Source organism: Adiantum capillus-veneris, chromosome 5 (assembly GCF_014529385.1).
Source record: "Adiantum capillus-veneris isolate H3 chromosome 5, ASM1452938v2, whole genome shotgun sequence".
NCBI lineage: Eukaryota > Viridiplantae > Streptophyta > Polypodiopsida > Polypodiales > Pteridaceae > Adiantum > Adiantum capillus-veneris.
Window position 1 is genome coordinate 131,070,010 of NC_140935.1, and position 21,928 is coordinate 131,091,937.

A 21,928-nucleotide genomic window follows, 5' to 3' on the forward strand; every position below is an offset into this window, starting at 1 on the left:
GGACGGGGGACGGGGGACGTGACAAGGGACGCGCTCTAAAAAACACTAGTTCTTTGCAAATTCAATACTGAAACAATAGTGAACACTAAGAGCACAAGATTGCAAAGAAAAAGTGGGTTTTGCACTCATATTACATAATACCAAAATATAACAAAGGGCGTGCGGCGTGCGCGACACCGTTGGTGTGATGATCAATCATCAATCATCCTCGCCAAAGGGCAAAACATAATGATGTATGAGAGAGAGAGAGAGAGAGAGAGAGAGAGAGAGAGAGAGAGAGAGAGAGAGAGAGATGGCCCATGTGGCATGGATGATGGCCCGCCGCCCATGGGACTCGGGAGCACTTGGAAGTTAGAAGGGTAGGCTTGCCAAGGCCTTCCCTTGTGTGCCCTTAAATAGCAAACTATTGCCCCCAAAACTGGCCTTTAAATAGCAACTATTGCCCCCAAAAATGGTCCGTCCCGCCCGCCAGCCCGCATCCCATGCAACCCCATCACCGGGATCCGCGTCCCGGGACGCGTCCCGCCCACATCCTTTGTGAGGGACGTCCCTGCGTCTCAAATAGGCGTCCCGTCCCCCGTTCCCGCGTCCCCCATCACGTCCCGCCTGTTTAGGGCCGCGTCCCCCCGTTCCCTGTTTCTATGCTTTTTGGACCCCGACGGCTTCTTTGGCAAACATGATCTTCAGGTGACGACCATTCAGATCTTCCTATTCTTTGCAGTCCGAGTTTACCGGTGGTGTGATTCTCTTTGAGTCTCGAGTTTCATGAGATTCAGGCTTTTGCTATTCATTTTCAGGGGAAGCAGTTTTACTCCACGTTGTCTCATATTTCTTTCTGATGGTACATATTCTCTTTTCCAAGGATTGAGAGGGAGGGGGACTTCCTATCTTTGGGGGGAGTTCTCAGCTTTAGCTCTTGAGCTTTAAGTGTCAGTGTTTGCTCTATTCAGACGTGGGTTGAGTCACTTGCTACCTCAGAGCGTACTTTTGAGGATTCTTCTCTTTTGGAGGGGGCTTCTAGGTTATTATCTTCAGTCGACTACCGCTGCTCCATTCAACGGAGTACCACGCATGGTGTCTTTCAGTCCTAGGTTTCCCTTGCCCATTCCTTGCGGCTTTGGATGGTGTGCTTGAGCCCACAATGCAGTTATTATCTTGGCGGATGTTTTCCCTTAGCCATTTCGGTGGTTGCCCGTCTTTCGGATTTGTGGTGTGACAATTGCTCTTCAAAGTGCACCCGAGCAATAGTTCCTATGCCTCGTCTTCCAGATTGATCCGTGGCAACTGTACCATACAGGACACATCTACTTCCCTTATCCTTAGACCGGCATGTTCTCTTTTGTACAAGTGGATAGTGGTAGGAACCAGTTACAGCTAGCCATGGCATTCTTCAAAGAGGGGAGACAATCTTCTTGCTTCTCCCAGATTTGGTTCCAAGTTCCACAGGTATATCATTATTATTTTCGCTTCGGATTCACCTATCCTTGATGATCCAGTTACACAGGCAGAGACAGTTGGAGAGTTATGACAATTATCCATGGTTCGAGTGTTCTCCCTTCAGAGAGGGATATGGAGCCAACTTGGGAGTCGATTTCTGCGGACTACTTCCTTTCAGTTATTGTGATTCCATGTGCAGCAGACCGGATTGACAGTCTATTTGGTTGCTTTCTACAACACCCTGTTCTTCTCTTACAGAGCTTGGGAGCAGGATCTTCCTTTGATCTTGCCATGTTAGTTGTAGTCTCAGTATTGATGTGTGTTTCCATTCTGCTGGATGTTTGATTCCGATTCACTCTGAGAGTGGGGTGATATTCTCTCGGGTGGTGTTCCAGACAAATCAGTTACAGTTTCACTCTCTGTTCCGATGAAGTTCCTTCAAATACAGTTAGCAAATCATCATTCTATATGATGGTTGGTGCAGTTCTTTGGATCCTCATCTTCAGACATATAGTTCCATAATAGCCTCGGATTGTTCACTTTCTTGGACTTCCGTAGCAGCTTGGAGTTTCTGACATGTGGTATATGATCGGAGGTAAAGATTTCCGACTCTTTCCTCAAGGGTGGAGACTTTAGAGTTGGGAAATGATCCTAATACCAGTCTTTTATGCTTTTTACTCTCAGTTCAGATACATACTCTTGGAGCGGTCAGCAGCAGTACCTTCTGCAGATGCTAGTTGTCAAACTAGTGAGTCGGTTGGCTTGAGGAGATTCTTGATAGAGCTGGATTTACTTTCAACGGCGGACAGTATTATACTTCCCGGACGTCTTTCGGGGGTAGTGGTTGGATGATACAACGGCCGTGTATTGATTCAACCCCACAGTTCTATAGCAAATATCCTCGTCCACGAAACCCTCTCTTTACAGTTGCAGATTGCTCACTCCAACTCCTTGGACTCGTTTGTCATCCACGATCTGAGAGGGGGTGTTAGATTTCATATTCCTGTCTGGTGGTAGCTCCGATATCTCCGAGGAGCAGATTGGGGAGTGAAGGCTGTTTTGTGGTTGTGCCCAGCCAATGTGAGGTTGTTCACTCATGTCGGGTCATGTCTAGCCATGTTTAGCTCGGATTTTGGCTTGTTCCATGGCCTCCAGTTGTTCTGCAGGTCCACCTGAGCCTATAGGCATTCAATGCCTGCTCTCTCCTTATTTTTCCCATATTTATTATGGTCGTGGGGCTGGAGGAATGGGTCGGGCAGCCTGAGGTCAGCCCCATATAGGTCCCCCTGAGCCTATAGGCATTCAGTGCCTGCTCTCTCCTTATTTTTCCCATAAATATTATGGTCGTGGGGCTAGAGGAGTGGGTCGGGCAGCCTAAGGTCAGTCCTATATAGGTAGGCAAGGGGAGGTCACTTTCAGTGTGGTGTCTGGAGCCCATTCAGCCAGCGTTTTGGCAGCCAGAGGAGAGGGGAGGGCCAACGTTTTTGCTCCTCCTTTCCCTTGCGTCTGTCATGGAGCAAGGCATTTCTCTAGCGGTTTTGCCATGCAGCAGTCCAACGTTTTTGGCATGAGGCAAGAGTAGCATGCGCTCGTGGGCAGCAGGTCCTTTCCTTGCGTTTCTCCTTCCCGAGGCAGATGCATGGAGGCGCTATGATATGGCAGATGCAGAGCACCTCCATCATGGTGCAGGCATACGAGAGAAGAAAATCCATGTTCGTCATGGGACAGCCACACCATAAGGCAGCCCCGATCTGGTTCCTTCTCCCTTCAGATCAGCCTTCGTGCCAGGAGGAGATCCGGCCAGAGCCTCGGTTCCACAAGAGGCTAGGGCAGCCCATGACGAGACCGTGTGAGTGGTCTCGTGTGCAGGAGCAGTTGGCAGTGTCAGTAGCAGTTGCAGTTGTGTGTGTCCTCGGGTCTATCCATTGGCATGTCAGTTCTATGCCGGACCACCCTTGGTCACTTGTATGAGCAAATTGTTATCAGCATGGAGAGCCTTTCCCAAATCTTTCTCTGTCTCATGGTTTGCGGTGTGCCATTGGTCAGATACACACATCCTTACATCAGCTTGAGATTGAGACTGATAGATTTAGAGGGATACCAGCAGACAGCAGGATATGCCGCTTATGCCAGTTAGAGCCAGAGACAGAGCTACATTACATATGTCATTGCACAGTGTACTATGAGATACGGGGCCGTTTCCATTGCTTGTTCAGAGAGGGTTTCGGTCCTTTCTCTAGGGTCATGAGTTATGAGGATCAGAGATGTCTTGGGCTATATCTACTTGAGTTACACAGATATAGACACTTTACTGGGGAGAGATAGAGAGAGACAGTCCCAGAGACAGATTACAGATTTCTTTTCACTAGATATGGAACAACCAGAGGAGCAGTCATAATTGCAGAGCTCGACCCACACTCATTCGGTGTTAGGTGCAGCGGAATGATTGTTTGCGCTTTGCTCAAGATGAGTGCTCCGAACTATGCTCAAGGTTCCTTTTAGTTCTTATGGAAGGGAGAGCCTTCCGTTCTTAATGGAAAGTGCTATGATCATGAACAAAGTGAATGGACACTGTGCGTGCAAGTGTATGAGACTGAGAGATAGAGAGAGAATAGAGATACGACACCAGAGACGTTGTGAAACCCTCCTCCGAAGGCCCCACTCTCGTCGGCCAGATCACTGCTAATCTAGACTGACTGGACTGACTGAACCCTGATCATGTTGTAGCTTGTCCATGGACACATAGGGTTGGATGTGTCACGTGACATCCCCTCCTTTTCAAAGTGAGATACTGGTACCGAACTGTATGGTGTCGAGGGAGATCGCCAATAGCATCTGGAATCCTGGAAGGGACTCTTCGCCGGCCCACTCTGATGTGTGGGTCGTGCGGTACTTGAACTTCATAAAGGCCTGCAACGCTTGCTTCTTTGGGCCACGCCGAAAGCGACACAAAGTCTTATGTGGCTCCATGAATGCTTCAACTTCGTCGAGAGTCATGCTTCTTTCTTCTTCAAGAATCTCCATGGTTGAAAATTCCTGAAACCATTTCCAACACAAAACCATGAACATACCTATTCCATGTAAAGTTAGTGGAAAAAATCCTCTCTTCCTCAAAGACTATGCATGCAATGTAGATGGCCTAGAGACGGAGTGAACACCCGGTCATCAAACACATGCAAACAATGAGATCAAATCTTTCTCTTATGATCTAGAGCAATCAACTTTGGCAATTCACAATGGAAATGCCCGTGCTTGGTGCTCATACTGTCATGTGCTCGTTCGGAAACTGTGTCATGCCAAGGAAGAGACATGGATGTGACTTCCTTACATACATACTTTTCAGCTTTTCACGAAAAATCCGCATACATTCGTGCTCATCCATGAGAGAAACGTGCTCAACATACAATATGTCATGCCTAGAAAAAGGGATCACATAATGATGCACAGGAAACGATCACGAATGAAACACTCGAACAATGCATGCATATCAATCATGCGAACACATAATACTTCCTGTAAGGGTTCTTTGGACCTGGGCTCGAGAGCCAAGATCAGTTCTTCCTGAATGATCGAATCGTCCTGTGGGGGTTCTTTGGACCTCGACTCAAAAGCCAAGATCGGTTCTTCGTGATTGATCAAATCTGTGACGATGTTAGCTTCGCTAGAAAAAGCATCCACTAACACATCATCCTTGTGAACAATCACATCATCTTCATGCAACTCATCATGCTTGTGAGAAATCACATCTTGATCATGCAAAACATCATGCTTGTGAGAGATCACATCTTGATCATGCAAATCATCATACTTGTCATTGTCATCCAAATCATTATGCAAATCATTGGCATCCAAATCATCATGCTTATCATTGTCATTCAACTCATCATCATGCTTCACACAATCATGCAAATCCTGTGTGTCATGCTTTGGAGAAGAAGAGACTAAGAGAGTCTCCTTTTCCCGATCCTATTGAATCTGTGTCTGCATTTGAGAAAAGAGTCGCAACATCTCTTGCATTCTTGCTTTGGTCTCGCGGTCATATTCTGCTTGTCTTGCTTTGGCTTCCAAGCGGGCTTGCTCGCTCTCACGCGCTATGGTTGCCATTCTTACTTGGTATTTACGATCTATGGCTGCCCTTCGTTCTTCGCACGCCTTTCTTTCTGCTTTTCTTTCTTCGCGTTCTAACTTTATTTCCTTAAACAACTACTTCAACTCCTCCATAGGAGTTAGTGCAATCTTTGTCGTATATGGGGAAGGGTCAGAAAAACATCCTGATGGAGAAAATTCTTCTTTGCCTCTCTCATGCTCATCACCTCCAAGCAAAGTATCCATTCCGCTTCGAATGATGACCATTCTGAAGTCATGGGTTCTTGTGGGTTCTTGTGGTCTTGGGTTCTTAAGTTCACGAGGAACTTGGGTTCTTGGGTTCTTGAGGTTCTTGAGGTTTTCTTTCGCTTGCAAACCGCGTTTGAGAAGGATCTTCTCTTCACTCGAGTTCTACTCTTTTCCGCAGGCGCACCCCTTGGCGGCCTTGCGCTCACACCAAGGTTGCTTTTTCCCACCTCACGTTGATTGGCAGGCCGCTAAGTGCACGGTCCGCTCTCAATGAGTGAAAAGAGACACAAGGGGAGGCTGGACAAGCCCTTCTTTCTTGGGATTCCTGTCACTCTTCAAAAAACACAATTAAGAATCGACACGCCCAAGCGAACTTGGGTTCGTGCGACCGTAACAAGCAAAAAAAATTCTTATGATTCTTGTAGTTTTTTCCTTGAGAGATACAAAACACTGCCAAAGCTCTGATAGCAATGTTAGGTGCAACAGAATGATTGTTTGCGCTTTGCTCAAGATGAGTGCTCCGAACTGTGCTCAAGGTTCCTTTTAGTTCTTATGGAAGGGAGAGCCTTCCGTTCTTAATGGAAAGTGCTATGATCATGAACAAAGTGAATGGACACTGTGCGTGCAAGTGTATGAGACTGAGAGATAGAGAGAGAATAGAGATACGACACCAGAGACGTTGTGAAACCCTCCTCTAAAGGCCCCACTCTCGTCGGCGAGAGTGGTCTACTTATGATTGCACAAAGTGGTACAATGCGGATGCAATGGACTGATGCAACTTAGGACTATGCCGATGACGACGACGACTTTAGGGCTGAAATCTGTGTTCTTCTATCTGCTGAATTTCGGGGCTGTTTTGGTGGCTGAAAATGACTTTTTTGGCTGCGTTTTTATGGGCTGAAAATGAGGTTCTTCTGCAACCAACTAGGGCTGAATTTGCTGCTATGGAGACTGCTGAAAAACGCTGCTGCAACCGCTTCGGAATGGCTGAAAACCAAAACGCTGAGGCTGCTCTGTAGCGTTTACAAAAACGCTAGCCTAGATCTGGAACTGCGAGTAGCGTTAGTGAAAAACACCAGAGATCTGATGTGCTACTGCTATCGATCTGCAAACGCCAGGGCTTTGGAGGACTGTCGGCGATGATGCAAACTAAAAACGCTGGGCTGATGTGTGGCGAAGGTGGGGGAACCAAAAACGCCAAGGTTACTACTGGGGTTCTGCCAAGAAGGTGTCTGTTGAGCATGTGCTCCTGCTGCCTCTTCTGCCAAAAAGTGCTAACTTTGGGTTTGCTTATATATTAACCTAGCAAAATTGCCCTACCTACTTTTGTTGGAAAGTCACTTAAAAATAATAAGTGAAAAATACCAAAAATAGGAAAAATAGGCTAAATGCACTGGAAAATTCCCCTGACTGTCTCTGATGGATTCTGAAGAGAATATTGATGATCATGTTGTGTGCAACCAGAGGATCTGCATCTACACTAAGTGATTGGGCATGCACGGTCTACGAATAGACTCACAAAAGTGCCAGATCACTGCTAATCTAGACTGATTGCACTGACTGAACCCTGATCACGCTGTAGCTTGTCCACGGACACATAGGGCTGGATGTGTCACGTGACATTCGGTCACTATTGGCACTCTCATCGACCGAGCACTGGCTACAGAGATCCAGATGGCCACGGTTGAGGAGAGGAGCTACAAAGTATCGACGGAGACTACAGCAGAGGATTCGAGCCATACTCTCTCGATATCCAGAGTGCAGATGAGGATGGATTCTAGTAGTAGTATCTAGTTCTTTTGTACCCAGACATGGTATTAGATTCACCATTTTGTAACAGGTTGGTCTCATAGGTCATTTTGGCCTTTTGAAGACGTTAATATAACATTTCATTTCATTTTCCCTCTCTCTCTCTCTCTCTCTCTCTCTCTCTCTCTCTCTCTCTCTCTCTCTCTCTCTCTCTCTCTCTCTCTCATTCTTAGATATCACGTCTCTCTACCTCAGTGATCTCTCTTCTCCACAGGTGTGCCTTGTTCATGTGTTTGACATTGCAGGTGTTCCAGATCGGAGTCGAGGTACCCACCGGATCACGAGCCATGTCTTGTCTTCATTGCATCTTCCATTGCCACCTTTGACAACACTGACACGGATTCGTAGCACCTGGTTACACTGACACAGGTTCCTAAGACCTGGTGGACACTAATGGTGTTAAGTGCAGCGGAATGAATGTTTGAACTTTGCTCAAGATAAGTGCTCCGAACTGTGCTCAAGGTTCCTTTTTATTCTTATGGAAGGGAGAGCCTTCCGTTCCTTCAGTGAGAGAGTACAATGGGCACAAACAAAGTGAATGGACACTGTGAATGGAAGTGCATGAGACTGGGAGATAGAGAGAGAAGAGAATACGACACCAGAGACGTAAAATCCTCCTCCGAAGGCCCCACTCTCTATGCGAGAACGGTCTACTTATGATTGCACAAATCTTTACAATGCTTGGACTTGTTGACGATGTCGACGACAATGACGAGACGGGCTGAAATCTGAAAACTCTAAGGGTTGAAATCTGCAAATCTTCTATCTGCTTTATTCTGACTCTATGTCGATGACGACGGTGATGACGACGATGCAACGACAACGCGCTGAAAACACAGAAGCTGAAATCTGCGTTTTCCGGGCTGAATCTGTAAACCTTGCGGAAACTGACCGTGCGACGAGGATCTGCTGCGGGAAGGTGAGATCTGTGAGGTTCGGGACTTGATCTGCGGGGTCTAACTGCTGAAAACTGAAAACGCTGATGTTCCTTGCTGTTCCGTCGCGGTAAAGCTGCAAAACGCCGGGGCTGATCTGCAAACCAAAAACGCTAGGGCTGAAATTCTATTGTTGTCGCCGGTTGCTCTACAAAATGCAAAACGCTAGGCTGATCTGAGGTTCTGCTGTCTCGCCGGAATCTGCAAAAGCAAATCGCTGGCTGATCTGGTGATGAAAACGCTAGGTCTTGCCTTTTGCTCCAAAAACGCTAGGTCTCTTGGGGGGGGTTCTGCTAAGAAGGTGTTTGTTGAGCGTGGAGCTCCTGCTGCCTCTTCTGCCAGTTAGTGCTAGTCTAGGTTTGCTTATATACAAAGTTACTCAATTTGCCCTACCTACTCTCCAACAAAAGTCACTTAAAAATAATAAGTGAAAAATGTCGAAAATAGGGAAAATAGGCTAAATGCACTGGAAAATTCTCCTGAAGGATTCTGATGAGAATGCTTATGATCATGTTGTGTGCAACCAGAGGATATGCATCTACACTAAGAGACTGGGCATGCACGGTCTGCAAACAGACTCACAAAAGTGCCAGATCACTTCTAAATCTAGACTGGCTGGACTGACTAAACCCTTGTCGTGCTGTCACAAAAATACGGAAGCGTAAACTGACGTTTAATTGCACTTCAAATACTCAAGAGAATTAGAGGGAGCGAGAAAACTTGACACTTCATTGGGGACCAGAAGATGGGCTGGTCCCCCCCCATAAAGAGAATATCTTTATTACTAAGGGAGAATCTTTACAAGCACAGGAACGGGGCATACGCCCGTCCTCTATTCTTTCTTCTGTTCTGTTCTGACTACTGACTGAGAAAGTGTTTCCACTTTCTTACTGCTTAGGGGATTTCCCCTCTTCTGCGAGACTGGTTGGAAGCTCTCGAAAAGAGAGTCTATCTTCCGAAACAGCTCATCGGAAGCTCTCACAGAGGAGAGTCCATCTTCCGTTATGTGTTGCCTTCATGCTCATTCCTTCATGCATCGAACACAAAAGAGAAACAAGCAAAATGCACACGCACATGCTTGCTGTAATTTTCTGCACATAACCTGAAATTCTTACCTGTGCACACCCCTACGCCGAAACAGAGGTCTTCTTCGCGATGGAATCGTGCCAAACTTGATGTAGACTTAGGATAAGGAGAGAGAAGAGAATTTCTATGGCTGATCTGCTGAAAACAGCCCTAATTTAGGTGATTAGGGACTGAAAACAGAGAATTACAGCAGCCGCACTCTGCTAAGAGAGCGTCTACGGCAGCTTCTCGCGATGAAACTTCACCAGAAGGTGTCTATGACTGTGAGATCCCTTGTTCTTGACAATGGGAGCACAAAGCTACCACATATGTCGCAAGGGGCTGCTCTCAAGCTTCAATGGAGGGCTCCACCGCGTAGAGCACGCTCACATTAGGGGGGGTAGATGCACTGCCAGCCCTGAAAATGGGGGAGGGGGGCTCCTAAATAGCCATCAGGGAGAGGGGGCGCTAGGAAGAGAGAGGGTGAGAGTGAGAGTGAGAGAGAGTTAGTTTGCATTGGTAAGTGTGCCACTTGGCACACTTACTTTAAAAACTTAAAAACCATTCAACTTTTGACTTTAAAAACTTCTAGCTCATTAATTAAAAAAAATGTGCAACTAACTAACAACTGCTACCAATGATTCTTTTATGAGAACACCAAAGATCTGCCGGCGCAATGCCGCACGGGCACTGCACCCCTTTACCTGTTCACACTTGTCCGGCCGCCCGCCTGGGCACGGACCGTTAAATTTAATTTCACGAAACTTTCCCTAAGGCTTTATTAGCCTTAGGGTCACTGTTCTAAGGACCCCATCTCATTCATGTGCTTGTACTGACGCGCGTATTTTTCTGAGCCTAAAATCTGAGGCTACTGCTTACCCCTTTCTGAAGACCCGATTTCCCAATCACTAGGGCTTCAGGGTAATTTCTGCTAAGGTCCCTCTGAGGTGTTCCAGCCCGCATTTAGGCTCACATGAGGCCTTAGAACTGCTAGGTCTATTCTGGTGTGCACACAACTAATTAGATAATTCTTTTCTCGTAAATAAATTAATTATTTACAAAGTCTGACTTAGTTACATCCCTCTTGGTTCTAAACAGTTGACCTCAACTGTAGAGCGTCAACATAACTGTGCAAGATGTCAGGGTAGTCCTTGAGATCGGACTCAGTCATCCACTTTGCATCTAAAGGAGTGTAATTCTTGAACTTGACTAAATACTTTCGATGTAGACTCCCCGACTTGAGTTGTCTCTCCGAGTGGTGTATTATATGTTCAGGTTGAAGTATTTCCTCAGTCTCTTCGACTTCTGGAGGATCTTCTTGTACGGGCGCCACTGGAGGAGGTCCAACATATGGTCGGAGGAGACTGACATGAAAAGCATTATGAATTCGCCAATTATAAGGTAAATCCAATCTGAAAGTCACATCATTGACTTTATCTGTAATTTTGAAAGGGCCGTAAAATCTATGGGAAAGTTTGACAACTTTCCCTTTGCCGACCCGCTTTTTCAATCTAGCTTTCTCAAACCGAAGCAGGACATATTGTCCTTTTTCAAGATTGAGATTCCTTCTGTGCTTGTCTGCTTTTCTCTTCTGTTGCTCTTGAGTTCGAAGAATCGCTTGCTTTATTTGTTGATGGGCAATATCAATATTGCGCACAAATTCATCTGCGGCGAAGATGTTTTCTTTGGTCACTATAATAGGAAGTAAGAGTGGCTTCCCATAAATAATTTCGAAAGGGGCTTTACCAATTGAGGAATGTATGGTATTATTATACGCAAACTCAACTATTGGTAAGTACTGTTCCCATTCGGATTGTCGTTCCGAAACATAGCACTTGAGGAGATCTAAAACAGTGGCATTAGCGATTTCGCTTTGACCATCTGTTTGAGGATGATAAGCTGATGAAAAATCAAGCTTAGTTCCCAAGTTTTCAAACAATGCCTGCCAAAATAGACTAGTCATGCGGGGATCTCTATCGCTGACAATAGTCTTTGGCAATCCTTGGTGTTATAAAATCTGAGCTAGAAATATTCTAGCCATGTGATCAGCTTTGATCGTCTTCTTTACTGGAAGAAAATGGGCTTGCTTACTGAATCTGTCTACGATAGTCCAGATTGCATCATTTCCATTCTTGGATCGAGGAAGATCCGTAATAAAATCCATGGCAATACTTTCCCATGGCGTGTTAGGCACAGGGAGCGGCTGAAGCTTGCCATAAACTTTATGTCTGTCATATTTCACTTTTTGGCATACTAAACACTCACGTACATGTTTTTCAATGTCCGCACGGAGTGTTGGTCAAAGAAATACCTTTCGAGGACACTAGTGGTGGAAGCAATTCCCCGATGCCCGGCATAAGGAGAATTATGTGCTTCATCCATCACCTTTTGTCGTAAGGGCTGAGCTATGCATATTGCTTGTTGACGATAGAGTGTATTATCCCTGATAGAATAAGGTGGCTTTGAGTGACCAGCTTGAAGATCTGCCCAAATTGTGGCGAAATCTGGATCTTGAGGATACATCTCGCTGAGAGATTCTAGTTCCTCATGATAAATTGTTGTTAGTGCATTGATCTTTGGACGCCTGGAGAGAGCATCTGCAGCTGCATTCTTTGTTCCAGAAGTGTGTAAAATCTGAAAATGAAACATTGAAAGAAAGTTGGCCCATCTCATCTGCTTTTCTGATAACTTTCTCTGTGTGAGAAAGTAGCGAAGACTTTGATGATCTGTCTTGATAATAAAATCAGCTCCTAATAGATAGTGTTTCCAAATGGAAAGAGCATGAATTACTGCAAGTAGCTCTTTTTCGTATATGGAGGCATGCAACTCTGCATCTTTAAGGCGCCGACTTTCATAGGCTATCGCGTGACCCTCTTGGTTCAGAACTGCTCCTACACAATCTCCATATGCATCGCAGTATACCTCGAAAGGTTTGCGAAGATCAGGGACGGTGAGAACAGGTTCGTGACTGAGTAGATACTTAAGCTTTTCGAAAGCTTGTTTTTGTCCAAACCCCCAATGGAATGGAATCCGCTTCTTTGTCAGGTCATGGAGGGGACCTGCTATCGCGGCAAAAGCTCGAATGAAACGCCGATAATAAGAACAAAGGCCAAGGAAACTTCGTACATCATGTACTGTAGTTGGCGTAGGCCATTCTACAACTGCTTGAATCTTATCAGGGTCCATTCTCACCTGGTTGTGAGATACCATATGGCCCAAATAGTGGATTTCTTTTAGAAAGAACTCACTCTTCTTAGCATTCACAAATAATTTGTGTTTGCGTAATTCTTCAAACACTAAGGCGAGATGCTTATAGTGTTCGTCTTCCGTCTCTGAGAAGATTAAGACGTCATCAAAGAAAACGCCTGTAAAGCTTCTATATGAGTGGAAGATTCTATCCATCATTCTGTTGAATGTAGCTGGTGCATTAGTGAGTCCAAAAGGCATCACTAAGAATTCATACAACCCGAAGGTTGTTCTAAATGAAGTCTTATGCACATCCTGAGGAGCTATGCGGATTTGATGATAACCGCTCTTCAAGTCTATACGACTAAAGACACTGGCTCCTTGTAACTTATCAAGAATGTCGTCAATCCGAGGGATTGGAAATCGATTCTTGATTGTGATCTTGTTTAGAGATCTATAGTCTATGCACATACGGAATGTGCCATCCTTTTTCTGTACTAGCAAGACAGGTGAACAATATGGAGAAGTACTAGGCCTTATTAAGCCCTTCTCCAAAAGTTCGTTAACCTGCTTGAGAATTTCCTCTTGCTGCATTAGACTAACTCGATAAGGGGGCTGATTTGGAGGAGAACTTCCTGGGATCAAATCAATGGTATGATCCTCAGGTCGCGAAGGTGGGAGTTCATTTGGAAGTTCATCTGCAAAACAATCTTTATATCTTTCTATTAACTTAAGTCTTTTTGCTCTAAAGAGGAAGAAAGTTGTGAAACAGACACATCTCTCTCTCTTGCAAAAATCAAGTACGCTGAAACACACTTTTTCATTTCTTTCTTGATGGCAATGTGGTTGGCGATAGGAATAAGCCAATCACCTGCATCTGCAAGTACAAGATACTCCCTTCCTTTATGAGCAAAAGATAAGGTTTTCTGAACATAGTCAGGAATGGGATGCATCTTGTAGTGCCAAGGCATTCCCAAGATAACATCGCATCCTTCAAGTGAAGCTAGTAAGAAAGACTCTTGATCCTTGTAGCCGTCAACCTTTAGATTCAACTTCCCTATGATTGGAGTAGAGTTTGAGTTCTGCCCTTTGAAAGCAGATTGCGCTTGAATAGAGACTCCAAAACGATTGGGCTGCAAGTTCAGGTGGTCAGCTAGCTTGGTAGAGATGAAGTTGTCTGTACTACCAGGGTCAAACAAAATAAGAGCCCGCTGGTTGTTGATACTACCCCATGCTTTGAGAAGAGCTCTTTCTTTTCCATCCTTGGTTGTATTTCCCTGTACATCTGGGACTGCATTGGAAGAGGGTGGTTGTGGAGGTTTGGTTGGACAGTCACCCTTCATATGACCAACTTGTCCGCACTTGAAGCATCTTCCTTCACTAATGTAGGTCCGCAACTCAGCAGGAGAGAGATATCTCCCTTTCTTGGGCTGATTTGGCTTTGCTTCTGCTTCGGAGGCGGTTCTTTTCTTCTTTTGAGAAGAAGTAGAGGAGGTAGGCTGCTCATGGAGAGCCTTCTGCTTAGCATGGTAAGTGCTTTGCTCCATCTTCCTGGGAGTACCCTTGTCATGTATTCCATCAGCTATGCGGGTTGATTCCATAAGTATCTGCAAGTTACCTCGAGGGTAAAGCTTCATTGCCTTTTGCAAGGCTTCATGCAAACCTGTTTCAAACTTGCGCATCTTCTCCGAATCGTCAATCTTCTTGAATGGAGTGACTTTCAAGAGAACATCCCAAAACCTATCCACATAGCGTGGAACAGTTTCGTTCTCTGACTGTGAAAGTCGATCCCATTCTTTCTTTACCTCTTCCTCATAGTCTCGAGGAAGGAACTGTGCGTAGAACTCCTTCTTGAAAGCGGTCCAATCTTGGGGTTTGCGATCTTCCAGGATAAGGGTTAACCACCAATTGCTGGCGGTGCCTTTCAGGTACAAACTAACATGGCGAAGCTTGGATCTTTCTTTAAAATTCCCTTCAGCAAATGCAACTTCAAATTGGCGGATGAAAGCCAAAGCTTTGTCATTATCACGCCGTCCATTGTAGGTGTCGAATTTCACATCTCTATCTCCCGACTTGAATGTTTTCTGCCTGTGGTGCTTCTTCTTATGGTGCTCCTTCTTTCGATGCTTAGACTCCTTGGGGACAGGAGTCCTTTCCCTTGAATGTACTTCTTGCTGCGACGGATCGTCGAGAAACATGTCTTCCGGAGAAACTATGTCTTCCAGATCCTTCATGAAAGAGAACTGAGGAGAATCAGGGGGATCCTGCTCTTGAACTTTTGGATTAAACCGCACATGACGTTCTGGAGACTTCTTCTGCCTCTCGTGCATGCGGGAAGTTCCAATCAAAGGATCTTTTCTTGGTTGTGGCGCCTTTGGGTTCTGCGGAATTTCTCCTGACCCCATCGGCATTTTCTCCTTCCCTTTTTCAAGAGTATGGAGAATCTTTTGGACTTCTGGATGGGAGAGAGCTTTCTGCAACTCTTCCACCTACTGTGGAAGGAGAGAGAACTCTATCTCGTGTCCTCCCATTTCTGCAGTCTGCCAAGAGTCGTCAAACCCTTCAGGAAGAGAGAGAGGACCTTGCTCTGATACCACTGTCACAAAAATACGGAAGCGTAAACTGACGTTTAATTGCACTTCAAATACTCAAGAGAATTAGAGGGAGCGAGAAAACTTGACACTTCATTGGGGACCAGAAGATGGGCTGGTCCCCCCCCATAAAGAGAATATCTTTATTACTAAGGGAGAATCTTTACAAGCACAGGAACGGGGCATACGCCCGTCCTCTATTCTTTCTTCTGTTCTGTTCTGACTACTGACTGAGAAAGTGTTTCCACTTTCTTACTGCTTAGGGGATTTCCCCTCTTCTGCGAGACTGGTTGGAAGCTCTCGAAAAGAGAGTCTATCTTCCGAAACAGCTCATCGGAAGCTCTCACAGAGGAGAGTCCATCTTCCGTTATGTGTTGCCTTCATGCTCATTCCTTCATGCATCGAACACAAAAGAGAAACAAGCAAAATGCACACGCACATGCTTGCTGTAATTTTCTGCACATAACCTGAAATTCTTACCTATGCACACCCCTACGCCGAAACAGAGGTCTTCTTCGCGATGGAATTGCGCCAAACTTAATGTAGACTTAGGATAAGGAGAGAGAAGAGAATTTCCATGGCTGATCTGCTGAAAACAGCCCTAATCTAGGTGATTAGGGACTGAAAACAGAGAATTACAGCAGCCGCACTCTGCTAAGAGAGCGTCTACGTCAGCTTCTCGCGATGAAACTTCACCAGAAGGTGTCTATGACTGTGAGATCCCTTGTTCTTGACAATGGGAGCACAAGGCTACCACATATGTCGCAAGGGGCTGCTCTCAAGCTTCAATGGAGGGCTCCACCGCGTAGAGCACGCTCACATTAGGGGGGGTAGATGCACTGCCAGCCCTGAAAATGGGGGAGGGGGGCTCCTAAATAGCCATCAGGGAGAGGGGGTGCTAGGAAGAGAGAGAGGGTGAGAGTGAGAGTGAGAGAGAGTTAGTTTGCATTGGTAAGTGTGCCACTTGGCACACTTACTTTAAAAACTTAAAAACCATTCAACTTTTGACTTTAAAAACTTCTAGCTCATTAATTAAAAAAAATGTGCAACTAACAAACAACTGCTACCAATGATTCTTTTATGAGAACACCAAAGGTCTGCCGGCGCAATGCCGCACGGGCACTGCACCCCTTTACCTGTTCACACTTGTCCGGCCGCCCGCCCGGGCACGGACCGTTAAATTTAATTTCACGAAACTTTCCCTAAGGCTAATAAAGCCTTAGGGTCACTGTTCTAAGGACCCCATCTCATTCATGTGCTTATACTGACGCGCGTATTTTTCTAAGCCTAAAATCTGAGGCTACTGCTTACCCCTTTCTGAAGACCCGATTTCCCAATCACTAGGGCTTCAGGGTAATTTCTGCTAAGGTCCCTCTGAGGTGTTCCAGCCCGCATTTAGGCTCACCTGAGGCCTTAGAACTGCTAGGTCTATTCTGGTGTGCACACAACTAATTAGATAATTCTTTTCTCGTAAATAAATTAATTATTTACAAAGTCTGACTTAGTTACACGTGCTGTAGCTTGTCCACGAACACATAGCATAGTTACCCGGAACGGGAACGGGAGGGTCCGGAACGGGGAGGAGGAGGGGGGGCCGGAACGGGAACGGGGCTGGAACGGTCCACCTAAAGTAAGGATTGAATTACCTCCATTTAGCTTAGTCCCAAATAAACTCCTAAACAACCCCAAATCTGCCCCCTAACCTGTCCTCAAACTGCACCAAATATGTTCCGCGAACAACCCCAAGTCTGTCCCCAAAAGCCCACTTTTTTCCCCCAAATGCCTACTTTTGTCCGTTCCGCCCTGCGTTTCACCATTCCGCCTCATGTTCCGCCCATTCCGGAACACCGTTCCGGTTACACCCCGTTCCGGAACGGCGTTCCGTTCCCATCTCCGTTTCGGGAACGGGACTCGTCCGGAACGCCATTTCGGAACGTTTGGGCTGTGTTCCCCCCATTCCCTGTTACAGTGACACATAGGGTTGGATGTGTCACGTGACAAATGGCGATTGCTAGCACTTATTGCCATAGTATTGTCATACGTGAATAGGTTTGTCTATCTTGGGCCTTGCGGTTCTCTGTAGAGAGGTATACTTGATACAGTAGTTAACTTAGCTTGCAAATTCGTTTTTCCCTCTTTTGAGGCACCAAATCCCAGGCCTTGTGTACCCAAGACCTGAGAGAGGGTATTTGAGTTTTGGAGATCACCTCCTCAGTTTTCCAATCTAGATCTGGAGAGTGAGAGCTTCTTTGTCATTGTGTCTAGCCTTGTGAGGCTTTCCCAGGTTCTAGGTATGTGGGGATGATCTTTCAAATTTGATTCCTGAGACCACTTGTAGGCCTATTAGGTAGGCACTGATTTTTTTGCCATTTATGCCTCCATTTGTGGGTCGTGGGGTATTTGATGTGGGTCGGGCATCTTTGCAAGCTCCCTGTTTAGGAAAAGGAGCTGCCTCCCATTCTAGCATAGTGCTCAAAGCCGTGTACTCTCTTGTTTGCAACGCTTGTACCCCGTAAGGCTTGTGCCACACTCCATCTTCTCTCTCTAGCGTTTTTCTCCCTTTTTTGCTCTCTCTCTCTCTCTCTCTCTCTCTCTCTCTCTCTCTCTCTCTCTCTCTCTCTCTCTCTCTCTCTCTCTCTCTCTCTCTCTCTCTCTCTCTCTCTCTCTCATGTTCCCTTGTCATCATACCTCCCACTACATATTGATAGATTTTGCCAATAAATTTGCCACATCATCATGGCATGAATAAAATGTGCCTCGTTAACCAAAAATATGCCACATCTAGATAAAAACTAGTATATAGACATCATGGACTAAAAAGTATATTCATGCTATTGTGGTCATGCAACCATTGGTGATGACACATCTTCAACAATATACGTGTTTGAACGTAAAGGCTGTGACATAGAGGTTGTTATGGAACCAAAGTGGAGATATGCAGAACAATCTTGTCATGAAATGGAGTACTAGCCAGAATTTGCATTTTTGTGAGCCGTCAAGTGAGACTCCTTACCATTTTCTCCTTTGATGGAGTAAATGAAGCTTCATTCCAACATGGACCAAGATATTTAGACTTGCCAAACGGCAAAGCTTTGCAGCAAAACTCCATCTGACAAGCAGAAGAGAGCATCTAAAGCAGCATTCATCCCTTCTTTGCTTCTACTTAGCTGCAAGCATTGTATCGACCCATCAATTATATTCGTCTCTACTATGATCAACGGTTGTTGGCTTCAAACTTTGGTTTTAATCAACAACAATAGTCATATCAAAATTTCATTCCAGACATACAATATGCCTATTGAAGCATTGTAGAGTCATTACATCTGCGTCTATGGCTCTGGGAGAAAAAGGTCGACCTCCAAGAGCAAGAAGACGGACATGGAGAAAGCTAATATGCAGGGCGGAAGCCAAATTAGACTTCATAAAACGCAAATGTAGCTTACCTGAGGCGTCCATGCCAAAGCTACCAGGGTCTGAGCGCTCTCTCTCTCTCTCTCTGAAACTCATACCGCACTGCTTTTGAACGTTTTGAACAAAAATATGTTTTAGCGCCCACATTGGTAGCCTAACTTTTTTTTTTCCTCGTCACTAATTGACACCTCAGTGTTAGAGGGGATCTATGGTTGAAAATCGGCGTCGCTTGTGACGAAGATCACAACCGTTGATCTCGAATGTGAACTTGATGTAAAGTAGGTGTAAATTTCAACGAATGTGAACTCGTTGTGAACAATGTGAACTATGCAGGCTGTGTGTACTATATTATGGTGGTGTGAACTTGTTGTAAACTCGATGTGAACTAGGATCATGGTGGGCCAAAAATACACAACATAATGCTACCATTTTCTTTGCTTAACAAAACGCATGCACAAGCGTAGCGGTAAGGCACTTGCCCCATGACGGGAAGGTTGTGATGTCAAACCCCACCTATCTCCTATCTTTTCCTCCAAATGGATCAAACGGCCCACGATCAACAATGACTTGGGATTGTAGATCTCCTCCAAAAAAGGAGTTGTCAAATAGTGCCAGGGTTGCATCCCTAGCTTCACAAGTGAGTGTAGGTGCTCTCTCTCTCTCTCTCTCTCTCTCTCTCTCTCTCTCTCTCTCTCTCTCTCTCTCTCTCTCTCTCTCTCTCTCTCTGTGTGTGTGTGTGTGTGTGTGTGTGTGTGTGTGTGTGTGTGTATACTACAGAGTGTAGGCCTCTGTTCTCTCTCTCTCTCTCTCTCTCTCTCTCTCTCTCTCTCTCTCTCTCTCTCTCTCTCTCTCTCTCTGTGTGTGTGTGTGTGTGTGTGTGTGTGTGTGTGTGTGTGTGTGTGTGTGTACTACAGAGTGTAGGCCTCTGTACCACATGCGATTATTCGAGCGGAGGTAGCCGCCCCTCCTATAGAGATTGAGGCTCTTACCAGATCAGTGTCCTTTATGCACAGTCTATGGGATACACATAGCGGCAGATATACTAGACTGGCTCTTGAGTCTTCTAGACAGTTAGCGATGCAGGGAGATGCATCATGTTGGTACGCACAGATGAACTCATGGTTTCAGAGGCATGGTCTCAGCATGGATAGATTGCCTCCCTTTCAGTACTCCCTGGATGCACCCTCCCTGCCAGTCACACGGACGGAGATCACTAGACTCATTCGTCAGGATCTTATACAGTTGGACACCAGGAGGACATGGGTAGAGCCGATACAAGAGTTGGGCACGAAGATGGCTTTCTACAAAGAGCACCTTCTCCAACTTTCAGGAGATGGGTTGTGACTCGTCCGAACTACATGGACACTCATTTATCTCATGGTCTGCGATGTGCTATTGGTCAGATTCGCACATCCTCACACCAGCTGGAGATTGAGACGGGTAGATTCAGAGGGATACCGCCGGAGTCTAGGATATGTCAACTATGTGGTAGAGAGCCAAGGACAGAGCTACAGTACAAATGCCACATGCACTGTGTATTATGAGATACGAGGGCGCTTCCATTGCTTATTCAGGGAGGGTTTTGGACCCCTAGATAGAGTCATGAGGTATCAGGATCAGAGATGCCTTGGTCTATATCTACTCGAGCTACACCGACATAGAGATAGTCTGTTGAGGAGACATGGAGTACGACAGCCGTAGAGACAGATCACAGACTTCTTTGGATCGAGGGAGCCAAGAGACCAACCACCAGCACAGGGTTGTACCCGCATTCATACGAAAGGCACCCTGATTGACAGGGCGATTGAGCTCGGGAGATCGAGACGACCACGACCGAGACACAGGAGCACACTACATCGACGGAGACTCCAACAGAGGATCAGAGGCATTCTAGCACGACACCCAGATTGTCATTGAGGGTCTATTCTACATTTTCAGATTTCACATTTCACATTTCACACTTCATTTTCAGTTTTCATTTTTTACTTTCAGTACTTTTTGTACTTATAGTTCAGACATTGTATTAGATTCACCACTTTGTATTTGATGGTCTCATAGGTCATTTTGGCCTTTTGAAGACGTTAATATATCATTTCATTTCTTTTCTTTTCTCTCTCTCTCTCTCTCTCTCTCTCTCTCACACACACACACACACACACACAGTGTCCCACCTACCCGTCAATGTACAACAGACCTAGATTTAGATTTTTGGTTCACTTTCTATTTTCATAGCTTTTCAAACAAAGTATCACATTCTATTGGGATGTAACTTTTGGTCCCATTCGTTATTTTGGCCTTTTGAAGACATTTAGTATAACATTTCATTTCACCATCTCTCTCTCTCTCTCTCTCTCTCTCTCTCTCTCTCTCTTTTCATTGTGCAATCGACTGCGAGGTGAGAGGAATCTTTGGGCCAATATCTAGATTAATGGACTACCCAAATGAGACATGTTTTGGCCTTTATTTGCTAGAGATACAACATCTCAAAGAGATATAATTTAGAGAAAGTACACCAGAGCATCAAATTTTAGTTTAGTGCAGACATATATTTATTTACCCCTCCCATAGCCAGACCAAAGATTACAAACATGACTACATCTAGAGAGGGCATTCAAAGTGATAGTGTTACGCAATTAAGAAGTTCTAGATGGCACAGGTTAGGAGATTGTTATATAGAGGTAGTCTACACATGCCACAAAATGTGTGTATGTAATAGAGAGAAAGAGAGAGGAGAGGAGAAGAAGATGGGGGCGGCCATAGATCTATAAACAAGAAGATATGTAGAAAGAACGCGATTAAAAATAAAAAAGAAAAGGGCATATATATTTGATGTTTAATTTTAACAAGACGTCGGTATTGGCATTGGTATAACCGTTGAAATTGTGTCGGCATGGTCGTCGATATAGCCAACAATAAGTATTTTTTAAGCCCTTCCCCCTTGAACTCACCTTTTGTCAAACATATCAAAGCCATGACTTGTTCGTCAATAATCAAAGCGCCAGTATCTGGGCGACCTCTTGTAGTGTACAAAATGCTTGGCTGTAAAACGATAAAGAATCGGCAAAATAAATGCCACTTGAATTGGTTTGCTATGGTTCATAACCACGCTTGTTGATAAGAGAGAACATCGTTTGTTGCATACATAGAAGAACGCTTAGA

General features: G+C 45.3%; 1 long non-coding RNA gene across 1 annotated transcript in view; it reads right to left on the reverse strand.

Moving 5' to 3' along the window:
* Positions 1-18,896, reverse strand: part of LOC147458119 (uncharacterized) — a 35,044-nt gene extending 16,148 nt beyond the window's left edge. The window contains exons 1-2 of the long non-coding RNA XR_015188017.1: positions 18,802-18,896; positions 18,372-18,525 (exon numbers count right to left, since the gene is read on the reverse strand). This is a non-coding gene — a long non-coding RNA (uncharacterized LOC147458119). The remainder of the gene's footprint in view (positions 1-18,371; positions 18,526-18,801) is intronic.
* Positions 18,897-21,928: the final 3,032 nt, after the last annotated feature.